The following is a 14462-nucleotide window of genomic DNA, read 5'->3' as shown; positions in this document are numbered from 1 at the left end:
TTGGTTTTGATCATAGGTGCCAGAAGGGACGAGCAAAGAAGAAAATAGGAGGGATCAGGAAACCCCTTTCCAAAAGTTCATTCCCTTTCTTGCCTTGGCCTTTGGTCCAAAGTGACATCTTCTCCCTCCTATTTCTGGCTTTCCAAACTGAATCCAGAATGGAAGGAGTTCAGTAGGGCAAGAATTACAGGAAACCTGATTTCGTTCCTCAAAGCTCATAAGATTATGGAGTGCATTTCACAGATGAGAAAACTGAATCTCCAGAATTTTGAGAAACTTACCCAAGGTGCCATAGGTGCTGAACACCAGAGTTCTCATGCACATCCTAAATGACATACTTTACCGCATATTCAAAAAACCAATTCCAGATCTGTTGATGCCAAGGGAACGACCTTTCAGGCTGTCAGATCACTTTATCATGCATCCGTCTCACCCCCAGCTGGGACTCTTGGCTCCAGTCAGTCTGGCCTCCATAGCCTTTATCTTTCTGTATTGGCAACCAAAAATGGGCTCCTTAGCACTTAGTCAACAAGTGGCCTTGACTAGTTTGGCTTTTTCCCCTGAACTGAATGCTGTTTGTATCTTGGACTGGAGTAAGCTTGTTGGGCCCTTCACCTTGCTTCCCTTGCTTAAGCTGATGGAAAGAACCTGTGCTTTCCTGGTCAACCCCCTTCACCTTGCTTAAGCAGATTGAAAGAACCTGTGCTTTCCCCGGCGTACCTTACACCCCCGCAGAAGCTGGATGGTTAAAAGCAGCTCCCGTTGGAGCCAGAGGCTGCCACAGCTACAGCCACAGCTACAGCTACAGCTACAGCCACAGCTACAGCCACAGCCACAGCTAAAGCAGGAGCTGCCAGTAGCAGAGCTGACCTACGGGAGGAAGCTGAACAAAGACTTCAGGCCAGTGGGTAATCTTATTACCATAGAGGGGGAAGCATGATTTTGCTTTACGCAATCATGCTTCTCTGTAGCCTCCTGGTTACTCTTTCAAGGCGTACTTATTGGGCCTGGAAGCTTTTGATCAATATATCAAAATGGGGTTGCTGGTTCATGGGTTGGTTACTGTGGAGCCTAAATATATGTTTTGATTCTTCTGCCTTCTACTTTGAGAGTTTCTTATATCCGGCGGTTCCGAACCTTTCAGACATGTTTATGATCCTCTTTGAGATTATAAACTCTGCCCTCCTAATACACTTTCCTCATACTATCCACCGTAGAATCTCAGAATTTCCCAGTTGAAAGCGATCTCAAGGGCTGTCCAGTACAACCTAGATATGGCTAAGAATTTCCTATCTAATTTTCCCAAAAAGTATTCATCAATCAGTGTTTGAAGACAGGGAGAGGGACACCCCAGCCTCCCATGTCATTCCATTCCACTCAGCTCTGGTATCCTGAGGCAGTATATAATGGTGGAAAGAGGACTGGTTCTGAAGTCAGAGGATCTGGGTTCAAATGCTATCTGTGAGATTTTAGGATAATCACTTATCCTCTATGCCTCAGTTTCCTCAATAGGAAATGGAGTGGCAGTGGTGAAGAATGGGCAAAAGGGTCCCTCCAGCTTCAGATACTCTTTGTCTGTTTTTCGAGGCAGTTACATTGGCCACCTAGATGTTCCAAGCATAAGACACTCTAGCTCTTGGCTCCAGGCATTGTCTCTCCTGTCCTCATACTTAGAATCTTCTTCCTCCCCACTCTGACTACTGAGCACCCTGGCTTCCTTTAAATCACAGCTGAAATCCCCCCTCCTACAAGAAGCCTGCCCCAACTCTCTCAATTCTGGTGACTTTCCTCTGTTAATTATTTCCTATATATCCTAAATATAGCTTGCCTTTATATATTTGTTTGCACGTTGCCTCCCTGAATAGATTGTAAGTTCCTTGCAGACAGAGACTGGCTTTTGCCTCTGTTTGTATCCCCTGCACTTAATACAGTGCCTGGCACATAGTACTTATGGTGAATTGAATTGATTTTGATCCCAAGTATCACAGAAGGGTTGGATTTCGCATGCGATTTGGAGTCAGAAAACCTGGCTCTGTCAAGCACCATCTGGAAGACCTTGTAGCGCTACGTCCTCTCCCTTGAAATAGAAATTATCTCCAGCAATGTTGAGTTCCATGTCTATGCAGATGGCACCTAGATCTGTATTGCCTGACTTACCCCTCTCCAAAGCTCCAGGGTTTCGCTAACTGCCTGTAGGATATCCATTTGTCTCAGCCATTGTTCAAATAAACATATGCAACATGATTTTTGTCAAGGGAAAGGCCCAAAGAGCTGGCCCAGATACAAGGTTGTGAGATTCAGAGCAGACCTTTGACTTGACCAACCAGTAACCCAAGCTCTTTATAGGAAGTGGACAACAGGAGACTTGGCTAAATGAATGTCACTGTAAGAAGGGGCTGGGTTGCTCAAGAGAACAACAGTTGCTAATTAGCATTTACAAACACATGATTTGCTGTGACCTAACTCCCTCCCATCCACCTCCCAAATCACCATTCTGTGTTCTCTATTCGCTTGATGTTAAGCATTAATAAATATATCTAGGGCTCATCATTGGATCATGGGTCTAGAACAGAAGGGACATCAGAGGCAGTCTAGTCCAATGCCTGGATTTTAAGTTAAAGGAAACTGAGGCCCAAGAATATGTTTTGCTCATGCTCACAATTGTAGTAAGTGGCACTGTCAGAATTGGAACTCAGGTCCCATGACTCCAAGGTGAGCAATCTTTACACTGCTCCTTAGGGGACAAACACTGAGTCTGTGATGTCTGTGATTGCCTTATGCTTGAAGTCTTTCCATCTTGATAGAGCCTGGTAGGCTGACTTGGGCTATGTTGGAGACACATGTGCTTATCACTGGACATTCTCTAGAGGTGGAAAAATGGGCAGAATGTGCAGTTAGTGTGACTCAAACAAGCACCAATGGAATAAATGGGACACAGCTTCCATAAAATTGTATTTCCCTAATTCACAGTCTTATTATGTGTGAAATTAATCATCACAGACCAACATGGATTCCAGTGAAATCACCAAAATTACAATACCATGTGACCAATGGAAAGAGACCCAGGTCCAAGCATTATACCCAGCACCTCCAAGCCTCACCTTACAGCCATCCTGCATTACCTCCATTGACTTCAATTGTCAAGTTTAGACCAGTTTGATTCAAGACAGAACCATTCCCAACCCCTGTATAGACCACGTAAAAACTCCAGTGTGATCTGCTACCATCCAATCCAGCTGTTGCCCATAGACCTGTCACCATGGAGGTGTGATTGAGAGGAATCTTCTCTGCACAGAGGAAGGTAGTATGGTGCGACCCACTGAACTTGAAGTCACAAGACTTGAGTCCAAATGCTAACTCAGCTATTGACTTCCTGAGTAGGCTTGGGCACGTCACTTCATCTTTCCAGGATTCACTTTCTTCATTTGTAAAGTGAAAGGGGTGGACTATATCACCTCTGAAGTTCCTTCCACCTCTAATCTAAGCCTATGCCCCTATAAAGTCCTTTCCAACCAACACACCTCTGCTCCTGGGTCTCAATTCTCTATACTAAACTGACAGTTGGCACAAGCTTGAAGAACCCAAGGACTGCTCCACCCTGTGATGAAGCTTGAGAGGAGGAATTAAGGGCAAGCAGAAACTTCAGGGAGCATAATTAATGCCCTGCTCCTGAGTGTCCTGCCACAACTCCCCAGCTTTCCCAACCTCCATCCATGTGGGTGTATCATCAGGCAGGGGAGGATCATAGCCCAGGTCGTGGAGGCAGGTCCTGTTCTTTCCCTGAGTGCCTTCCAGGAGGTAGATGCTCCTCCTTCCCCACCTTTCTCACTCCCCCATTGGAATCTTTTTCAAGCTCTGACTTCCTACTGAAACTCCCAATGAGTTCTTATTTCCAGGACCCTCTAGCATCCCAGTCACTGACATTGCCAGCCCTCCTTTACCTCACTTTCTCCATGGTCTTTCTAGAATCTGGGGCCACAACAGGAGCCACATATTTACAGGCACTAATAATACAGAGGAAGGGTGGTACAGAGGGAGAATGCAGGATTGAGGGTCAGAAGACTTAGGTTCAAACCCTGATTCTGTTGGTTACTCCCTGTGGGACCATGAGGAAGTCACCTTACCTCTTTAGGCCTCAGTTAGATCACCTGAGAAAACAAGGGAGCTGGACCACATAAACTCTAATTTCTTCTACAGATCCAAAATTTAGGACCAGAGGAATGCAGTATGGTACTCTAAAACACTGATGTGTTTGTAGTTCAGAGACCTGGGCTTTAAATCTTTGCTACCTCTATGACCTTAGGCAAGTTTCAAGTTTCTCTGTGCCTCAGTTTCCCTACACGTAAAATGAGGGGGTTAAACTGGATGATCTAGGCGGTCCCTCCCAGGCATCTAGCTATGCTCCTATGAAAAATAATAGTTTATACCAATATGCATTTTAAGGTTAAGGAAATGCTTTGTAGAGATAGGCATACCTCATTTTATTTCATTTAGCTCTATTGCTCCTCACAGATATTGTGTTGTCCAGATATTGAAGGCTGGTGGCAAATCTGCATTTAGCAAGTCCATGGATGCCATTTTTCCAACAGCAAATGCTTACATTTTGGTAATTCTCACAATATTTCTAACTTTATCATAATTCTATCTCTTATTCTATCTATGATCAGTGATCTTTGAAGTTACCGTTGTATTGTTTTGGGGGTGGCACAAACAGTGTCCATACAAAACTAGAAACTTACTTGACAAAATGTCTATTCTGACTGCTCTAAGAACCTGGCAGTCTCCCATCTCTTTCCCTCTCCTCAGGCTTCCCTATTCCCTGAGATACAACAATATTTAAATTAGGCCTGTTAATAACCTTACAATAGCCTCTAAATGTTCTAGTGAAAGGAAGAGACAACTGATGGTCAAACTCCATTGTTGTCTTATTTTAAGAAATTGTCATGGCCACCCTCACCTTCAGTAACCACCACCCTGATCAGTCAGCAGCCATCAACATTAAGTCAAGACCTTCTGCCAACAAAAAGGTTATGACTCTAAAAGTTCAGATGACGGTTAGCATTTTTAGCAATAAATTAATGTTAAATTATGGTATGTACATTTTTTTAAAACAAGATACTATCATACACTTAATAGACCACAGTATAGTGCAGACATAACTTTTATATGTACTGGGAAACCAAAAAATCCATTGGACTCACCATATTGTGATATTTGCTTTATTTTGCTGATCTGGAACCTAACCTGCAATGTCTCTGAGGTATGTCTATACACACACATGTGTATATCTATTTGTATACATACATATTTCCATATGTATGTAAATCAAATTAATAACAAATAATTACCTCTACCAATAACAGACATCTTTTTGAGATCTCAAGACAAAAGACCATTTATAGAAACTGCACATTTTGGTATACTGATACTAAATAAGAAAGGTTAAGGATTAAGCTGGAAGGGACTTTTCAGATCATTTAGTCCAAGCCCTATATTTGTCAAATGAATAAGCTGAGTCTCAGGAGTTACATGATTTCTCAAAGGCCACCCAAGAAAGTAAGTTTAACAGAAATGTCATTTGCCCCAAGATTTTCTGATTCCGTAGCCAATGTTCTTTCCACTGTTTACAAAACAGTTTAATAACCTGTAAATCTCTTCATCTATTCTAAAAAATGTGGTGGATGAATAAAGACATAAATGCTTCATTGCCATGTTATCTTTTCTTAATATTTATTTATTTCCATGGATTTCCATGGATACTTCTTCCAGAGTGGATCCAGGCCCATCCAAACCTTCTCAAACTCGGAGACTCTGATCTATATCTTTCCATAAGTTTTCCACAAAGGCTCAAGCCCACGGTGGGTACCTATTTCTAGCTCTCTTTAAATTGTAGACACATTTGGGCCCCATTCAGTGTGTTCATCGCTTAGCCTTCTTTCTCACTCCATGGCCACCCATCTTTTCTACTCAAACATCTCTCCAACCACATTCTTTTTTTAATTTAATTTATTTAATATACTTAGTTTTCAGCATTGATTATCACAAGAGTTTGAATTATGAATTTTCTCCCCATTTCTACCCTGCCCCCCACTCCAAGATGGCATGTATTCTGTTTGCCCCGTTCCCCAGTCAACCCTCCCCTCCGTCACCCCACTCCCCTCCCATCCCCTTTTCCCTTCCTTTCTTGTAGGGCAAGATAAATTTCTACGCCCCATTGCCTGTGTATCTTATTTTCTAGTTGCATGCAAAAACTTTTTTTTCATTTTTGAACATCTGTTTTTAAAACTTTGAGTTCCAAATTCTCTCCCCTCTTCCTTTCCCACCCACCCTCCCTAAGAAGTCAAGCAATTCAACATAGGCCACATGTGTATCATTATGTAAAACCCTTTCACAATACTCATGTTGTGAAAGACTAACTATATTTTGCTCCTTCCTAATGTACCCCCCTTTATTGAATTTTCTCCCTTGACCCTGTCCCTTTTCGAAAGTGTTTGTTTTTGATAACCTCCTCCCCTATCTGCCCTTCCTTCTGTCATCCCCCCTTTTTTATCTTCTTCCTCCTTCTTTCCTGTGGGGTAAGATACCCAATTGAGTGTATATGGTATTAACTCCTCAGATCAAATCTGATCAGAGCAAGATTCACTCATTCCTCCTCACCTGCCTCCTCTTCCCTTCCAACAGAACTGCTTTTTCTTACCACTTTTATGCAAGATAATTCACCTATTCTATCTCTCCCTTTCTCCCTCTCTCAATATATTCCTCTCTCATCCCTTAATTTGATTTTATATATTTTAGATATCATCCCTTCATATTCAACTCACCCTGTGCCCTCTGTCTGTGTGTATATATATATATGTATGTATATATATATATGTATATATACATATATGTACACACAGATATATGTATACACACACACATACATATATACACATACACACACAAACACACACACATACATACACACAAATATATATATATGTATATATATGTATGTATACATACATATGCATATTCCCTTCAGCTGCCCTATGTAATATGAGGGCAGAGTTTATAATTTCAAAGAGGATCATATATATGTCTGAAAGGTTCAGAACCACTGGATATAAGAAATTCTCAAAGTAGGAGGCAGAAGAATCGAAGCATATATTTAGGTTCCACAGTAACCAACCCACAAACCAGCATCCCCATTTTGATATTTTGATCAAAAGCTTCCAGGCCCAATAAGTCCGCCTCACAAGAGTAACCAGGAGGCCACAGAGAAGCATGATGGTATAAAGCAAAATCATATACATGCTTCCCCTCTATGGTAAAAAGATTACCCACTGGCCTCAAGTCCTTGTTCAGCTTCCTCCCGTAGGTCAGCTCTGCTACCGGCAGCTCCTGCTTCAGCAATGCCTGTAGCTGTAGCTGTAGCAGCCTCTGGCTCCAACGGAAGCTGTTTTTAACCATCTGGCTTCTGCAGGGGTGTAAGGTATGCCAGGGAAAGCACAGGTTCTTTCCATCTGCTTAAGCAAGGGAAGCAAGGTGAAGGGGCCGACAGGCTTACTCCATTCCAACATACAAACAGCATTCAGTTAGTTCAGGGGAATAAACAGAACTATTCAAGGGCACTTGTTGACTAAGTGCTAAGGAGCCCATTTTTGGTTACCAACACACCCTAATACTAAGGTCTTATGAATTATACACATCATCTTTCCATATAGGAATGAAAACAAAATAGTTCAAATTTAGTAAGTCCCTTGTGATTTCTTTTTCTTGTTCTTTTTCTTGATTATCTTCTCATGCTTCTCTTGATTCTTGTGTTTGAAAGTCAAATTTTCTATTCAGTTCTGGTCTATTCACTGAGAAAGCTTGCAAGTCCTCTACTTTATTGAAAATCCATATTTTGCCTTGGAGCATGATACTCAGTTTTGCTGGGTAGGTGATTCTTGGTTTTACTCCTAGCTCCACTGACCTCTGGAATGTCATATTCCAAGCCCTTCGATCTCTTAATGTAGAAGCTGCTAGATCTTGGGTTCTTCTGATTGTGTTTCCACAATACTCAAATTGTTTCTTTATAGCTGCTAGCAGTATTTTCTCCTTGATCTGGAAGCTCTGCAATTTGGGGACAATATTCCTAGGAGTTGTCTTTTTGGGGTCTTTTTCAGGAAGTGATTGGTGGATTCTTTCAATTTCTATTTTACCCTCTGGATCTAGAATATCAAGGCAGTTCTCCTTGATAATTTCTTGAAAGATGATATCTAGGCTCTTTTTTGGATCATGGCTTTCAGGTAGTCCAATAATTTTTAAATTATCTCTCCTGGATCTTTTTTCCAGGTCAGTGGTTTTTCTAATGAGATATTTCACATTGTCTTACTCTTTTTCATTCCTTTGTTTCTGTTTTATAATATCTTGATTTCTCATAAAGTCACTAGCTTCCACTTGCTCCAATCTAATTTTTAAGGTAGTATTTTCTTCAGTGGTCTCTTGGACCTCCTTTTCCATTTGGCTAATTCTGACTTTCAAGGCATTCTTCTCTTCATTGGCTTTTTGGAGCTCTTTTGCCATTTGAGTTAGTCTATTTCTTAAGGTGTTATTTTCTTCAGTATTTTTTTCCGTATTTTTTGGGTCTCCTTTAGCAAGTCATTGACTTGTTTTTCATGGTTTTCTCACATCCTTAACATTTCTGTTCCCAATTTTTCCTCTACTTGTCTAACTTGCTTTTCCAAATCCTTTTTGAGCTCTTCCATGGCCTGAGACCAATTCATGTTTTTCTGGGAGGCTTTTGTTGTAGGCTCTTTGGCTTTGTTGACCTCTTCTGGCTGTATGTTTTGGTCTTCATTGTCACCAAAGAAAGAATCCAAAGTCTGAGACTGAATCTGAGTGCATTTTCGCTGTCTGGCCATGTTCCCAGCCAACTTACTTGACCCTTGAGTTTTTCAGCAGGATAAGACTGCTTGTACAGTAGAGTACTTTGTTCCAAGCTTGAGGGGATGAACTGTTGTTTTCAGAGCTATTACAGCCAGCTCTGCCACACAAGTACTCCTCCTTCCACAAGAACCACCAACCCGGACTGGACTCAGATCTTAAGCAGGCTCTGCACTCCTGCTCTGATCCGCCACTTAATTCCTCCCACCAGGTGGGCCTGGGGCCAGAAGCAACTGTAGCTGTAGTTCTGTAGCTGCACCACCTCCGCTGTCCCTGAACTGGTGGCCGAACCCCGAACTCCTATCACTCTGTCCCAGCAGCTTTTCCCACTAACCTTCTCTGTTGTCTTTGGTGTTTGTGGGTTGAGGAGTCTTGTAACTGCCACAGTTCACTGATTCTGGGCGCTAGGGCCCACTCTGCCCGGTTCCCAGTCTGGTTGGTCCTGCCGCTGCCCAGGCTGGGCTCTGCTCTGCTCCGCTCCAGCTCCGCACACGGTAGACATCACCTAGCAACCATCCAGGCTGTCCTGGGCTGGAGCCCTGCTTCCCTCTGCAATTTTGTGGGTTCTGCAGTTCTAGAATTTGTTCAGAGCCATTTTTATAGGTTTTTGGAGGGACTTGGTGGGGAGCTCATGCTAATCCCTGCTTTCCAGCCACCATCTCTCCAACCACATTCTTAAAGCCATTTCTGTCCCTTCTAGCATGATCTTCATGGCACCCTTTTTACAAAACCATATGGTGGGCACCTCATTAGGAAAAGACCAAGTCTTGGGCAAGAACATTGATCATCTTGCTTTGAGCCTGCCCTGGTCAGATCACATATGGAGCATTGTGTTTATTTATGGGACCACATTTAGGAATGACATTGATGAGCTAAAGGACATCAGTTGGGGGATGGCCCCCAGATAATGGCATGGGCAGGTCAGATGAAAGAACTGGGGTGTTTAACCTGTAGAGAGAAGACTGAGGGAAGGGAGCATGACAAATCTAATCAAGTCTTTGAAAAACCACCAGAATTAGAAAAGGGATTTGACTTGTTCTCCTTGGGGCCCAAGGGAAGGACTAGGGAAAGTGGGTGGAGGGTACAGAGAGTCAAATCGAGGAACAGAGTGTTCTTAACATGCTCACTATGGGCCATTGTGTGGCTATTCAGTCATTCAGTGGTGTTTGGCTCTGTGTGAGGGAGCCCCAGGGGGTTTTCTTGGCAAAGATGTTGAAGTGGTTTGGCATTTCCTTCTCCAGTGGATTAATGCAAACAGAAGTCAAGTAACCTGTATAGGGTCACACAGCTAGGAAGTGTCTGAGACCCTGTTTAAACTCCAGTCTTCCCGACTCCAGGCCCAGAGCTCTATCTACTGAGCCATCATTGATCCTCCTTACTTTATATTAAGCAATGGGAATACAATTAAGGATTACATCAAAAGTCCCTACCCTCAAGGAACTCACATTCTGATGGGGAGAATCAGTACATAAAAGAAGCAGATAGTTGAAGGGAAAGGGAGGGAGAGGGAGAGGGAGAGGGAGAGAGAGAGAGAGAGAGAGAGAGAGAGAGAGAGAGAGAGAGACAGAGAGAGATGGAGAGAGACAGAGAGAGGGGAGAGAGAGAGAGACAGAAAGACAGAGACAGCGACAGAGACAGAGAGACAGAGACAGAGAGACAGACAGCAAGAGATGGCGAGAGACAGAGAAACAGCGACAGAGAGAGACAGAGACAAAGAGAGACAGAGACAGAGAGACAGATGGACAGAAATAGAGAGAGACAGAAAAAGCGGGGGAGAGAGAGAGAAAGACAGAGACAGAGACAGAAAGAGACAGAGAGAGACAGAGAGACAGACGGAGTCAGAGACAGACAGCAAGAGATGGCAAGAGACAGAGAGAGAGGGGGAGACAGAGAAACAGAGACATAGAGAGACAGAGAGTTAGAGACAAAGAGAGAGACAGAGAGACAGAGAAAGAGAGAGACATAGTCAGGAGAGGAGTTAAAGATTGAATGTAACTAGTCTGAGCACTTCCTTAGAATCGGGACTCGGAAGACCTGCCCATCAGAGAAAGGAGATGTGGGAGTGGAGGCATCTTTCAGAGTAAGAAGACTTTTGGAGAATGGTGAGGAAAGGAATTTGGAGAGTGAGAAGAGGAGCTAGGAGAGGAGTGAAAGAATGAGGAAGTGAAGAGATTAACTGAGATTAACACCTGCAGACACTTAGGGTCACAATGGGCTTCCTCAGAGGCAGTGGGATGCTTTTAGAGGTCCTCAGACAAGGGCTAATGCTAGGTGTGTTGGAGTGAGGGGATTGGTGGGAGGAGGAAGAAAGTTTGGGTTTGCTTAAATGGATGCTGAGAACCCTCCCAATTCTGCAGTTATGTGAGTCCCAATTTTGATATTTGAAGAAAATGTAGCCATTTAAACAGAAGAAAATAGGAGCAATGTTATCAGATATTGAATGACCTTTATGTGGTGGAGGATAAGAAATTTTTGCTTTTTGTGTTTGATCCCAGAGAATAAAAAGAGGAACAATGGGTGGGGGATGCAAATAGGCCAAGTTACTTATTTTATCAGGGAAAACTGCCCACCCATCAGAGCTGCCATCCAAAGAGGACGGACTGCTTTGGCAGGGAGGAGCTTCTCCCAGATGGGAGGCTTTTGAGTGGAGGATGGATGACTTATTGGCAGGTTATTTTTAGAAAAAAAAGATTCTTGTTCAGCAGTGGCTAGAAATAGCAGGCTGCTGAGGTCCCTCGTGGCCCTGAGCTGTTGGGATGTTCCATGAAATGGGGCTACTGTGGCCTCTGTGTACACTTTGGACAGCTTTGCGCATTCTGTCCCTTGATTTCCCTAGACAAGTCTTGAGCCAGCCCCACTTTCCTTCAGCTTTCCAGTTTAACGTATAGCATTCTGATTGCCCAGATTAAGATGACGGTACTCTTCTAGGAAGATGTCCCACTTATCGGTCAGCGGACAAGGCACTCACACTTCATAGTCCTGAAGTTAATGCTTCTAGACCGTCTGAACATTGGAATTCTGGGCATCCTCAGGCTTTTTCCTTTCATTCTACCGATGGAGACACAGAAGGGGGCCATGAAGGGCTTTGGGGAATTTTCTATTTTCCTTCATCTTGAAAAACGTTTTTCATTCCAAGTTTAATAATTGGACCCGCACTCCCCTCCCCCTCCCCCCCCATAGGGAGTGGTGCTGGGAGTGTTGCCCACTTCAGACACGGAAAAAATCTGGGTTTTCTCGGTCACGTTGACTAGTATCCAGTGAACATTCAGCCAGATCTAACTTATCAATTATTCACGGAGAAAATAAAATAGAGACAATAGAAAGAGCCCAGACAGTGTAATTATTCCCCTTTTTAAAGGCTAGTCCAATTCGCATTCTTCACAAACTTATGAAAACATACCGCTAGATGGCAGCAGAGAGGACTCCTTCCCACGGCTTGCAGTGGGTTCTGAAGTGAGTACTTTAAAGCTGAATTTGACCAGTAGTGACGACGAGTTACCGATTGCTTGATAGTTACAACAAACAATTACCCTTTGACGTTCTGACAGAAACAGCGGCTTTACAACGCGCCAAAAAAATAACCTTTCTTTGTTTCCAAGTCTGGAGCAAACGATAACAGCCGAAGAGCTATGCTCTGCTCCCCCTGCTGGATGGATAAGCAGTTCCTATTGTCTTGGCGCTCTCTTCCTACATCCGACCGGCTGTTACTCGTCACAAGAGCCGCGCAGAATTTGCCCAGGGATCCGCCTCCTGCTTCTAGTCACGCGGTTGCCATGCGCGGCTAAGGCTCAGCGCTGTGCTCTGGTGTAATGCAGAAACCCCTGCGTGTTTCCTCGGTCTTCTTTGCCTGTATTTGGGGAGTTCAGGGGAAAGCCGGCTGTCACGTGCATTGTAAAGAAGAGAGCTTCTAGCTAACTGGCTCTCTCCTATTCTCCCACGTAACAAGGTTTTCAATCTCAAGAGTTCCCATTGGGGTGGGGGTGGGGCATGTGTAGGGCTTTATTCCCCAACCTGACCACTATTCTAGCATGGATCCTGGAGTCAAGTAAATCAACCTGGGCTTGCAGCTGTCTTCTCCGCTTTACGATTATTTTCATGAATAGTTCAATAGATACTCTTGAGGCGATTGTGTTGGGGTTTAGAAAACAAAAGACGCCTGAAGTTCTTAAGTGCACTGAATGGAGCTGGCTGGCAGCAAGGGAAGCTTCTGTATCAGAGATGACTAATGATGGCAAGAAAGGGATCCCCAGGACCCGACCTACCCTGCTGGCCTGGAAGACTTGAAATTAGAGTGGGCCAGTGCAGAGCCTGTCACATGCCTTGTCAATTTGTCCCTTGACAACATCTCTTGTATTGCACCTCCTTTTCCATGCACACCGTACCATTAAAATCCAGATCTTCATAACCTTCCCCTTGGCTTATTATAATAGTCAGTGAACATGCATTTATTAAGTATCTATTCTGTATCAACCACTGTGTTAAATACTGGGGATATAAAGACATGCACGTCCCTGATTTCAATGAACTCATACTGTCATGGGGAAGAAAACATGCAAAAAAATATGCGCATACCAGGAACAGCTAATAATGAAGTGGACCTGAGGACCTCAGCAGGACCTGAGTTCAAATATGACTTCAAACACTTACTAACTGTGAACCAGAGCAAGCCATTCAACCTTTGTCTGCCTCAGTTTCCTTATTTGTAAAATGGAGATAGTAATGACACCTACTTCATAGTGTTGTTGTGAGGATCAATGAGATATTTATCAAGTGCTTGGCACATTGCCTGGCATAGAGTAGCCACTATATAAATACTGTTATCATTCTATGATAGCTTTCCATGGCAGATTGGAGGTAATCTCAGAGGGAGGTACTAGCACTAAGTGGGAATAAAGACGCCTTCTTGCAGAAGGAGGGATTAGAACTGGACCTTGAAAGAAGTCAGGAGGGGAGAGTCCCAAGCATCAGGAACAGGGAGGGAAAATGTCTAGATCTGGAGAATTTTATGCGAGGAACAAGGAGGCCCATGTCACTGGACAGCTGATACTAGGAAACCATTTATGTACTGAGGCAGAGAGGAGTGAGCAGAACCAGGAGAACTTGTGATACTAGAACAACAACCCTGGAAAAACAAACAATTTTGCAAGGCTGAAGAAATCTGAACAACACAACGATGAATCATGAGTCCAGAGGACCTGTCCTGCCAGAAGTGATGCTCTCAGAAGGCGGAATGAGTGGGCAGGGCCAATGCGGGATTTTGGTGTGCTTGATTATGCTTACTTGTCTTGGGGAGAGGAATGAAGAAGAAAAAAAAAGATAATTTAAAAATAAATAGAAAAAGAAACATGCTAGAGTCCAACGTGTTGCATTTAACTATATCCATATCCTAGAAAGATATTCCTTTAATAAATCTGACATCTTTTTTTAAAGGATGGTGTAAGTATGTACTAGATTTCTTTTTTTAATGAGATAACAGTTTTTAATTTTGAAATATGGTATCTGAGCACTCTGGATGAGGGCAGATCTTAGTACTTCTCTTTTAAAACCCTGAA

The sequence above is a fragment of the Trichosurus vulpecula genome, chromosome 4 (assembly GCF_011100635.1).
Source record: "Trichosurus vulpecula isolate mTriVul1 chromosome 4, mTriVul1.pri, whole genome shotgun sequence".
In the NCBI taxonomy this organism is placed as follows: Eukaryota; Metazoa; Chordata; class Mammalia; order Diprotodontia; family Phalangeridae; genus Trichosurus; species Trichosurus vulpecula.
Note: the sequence above shows the minus strand (reverse complement) of the source record.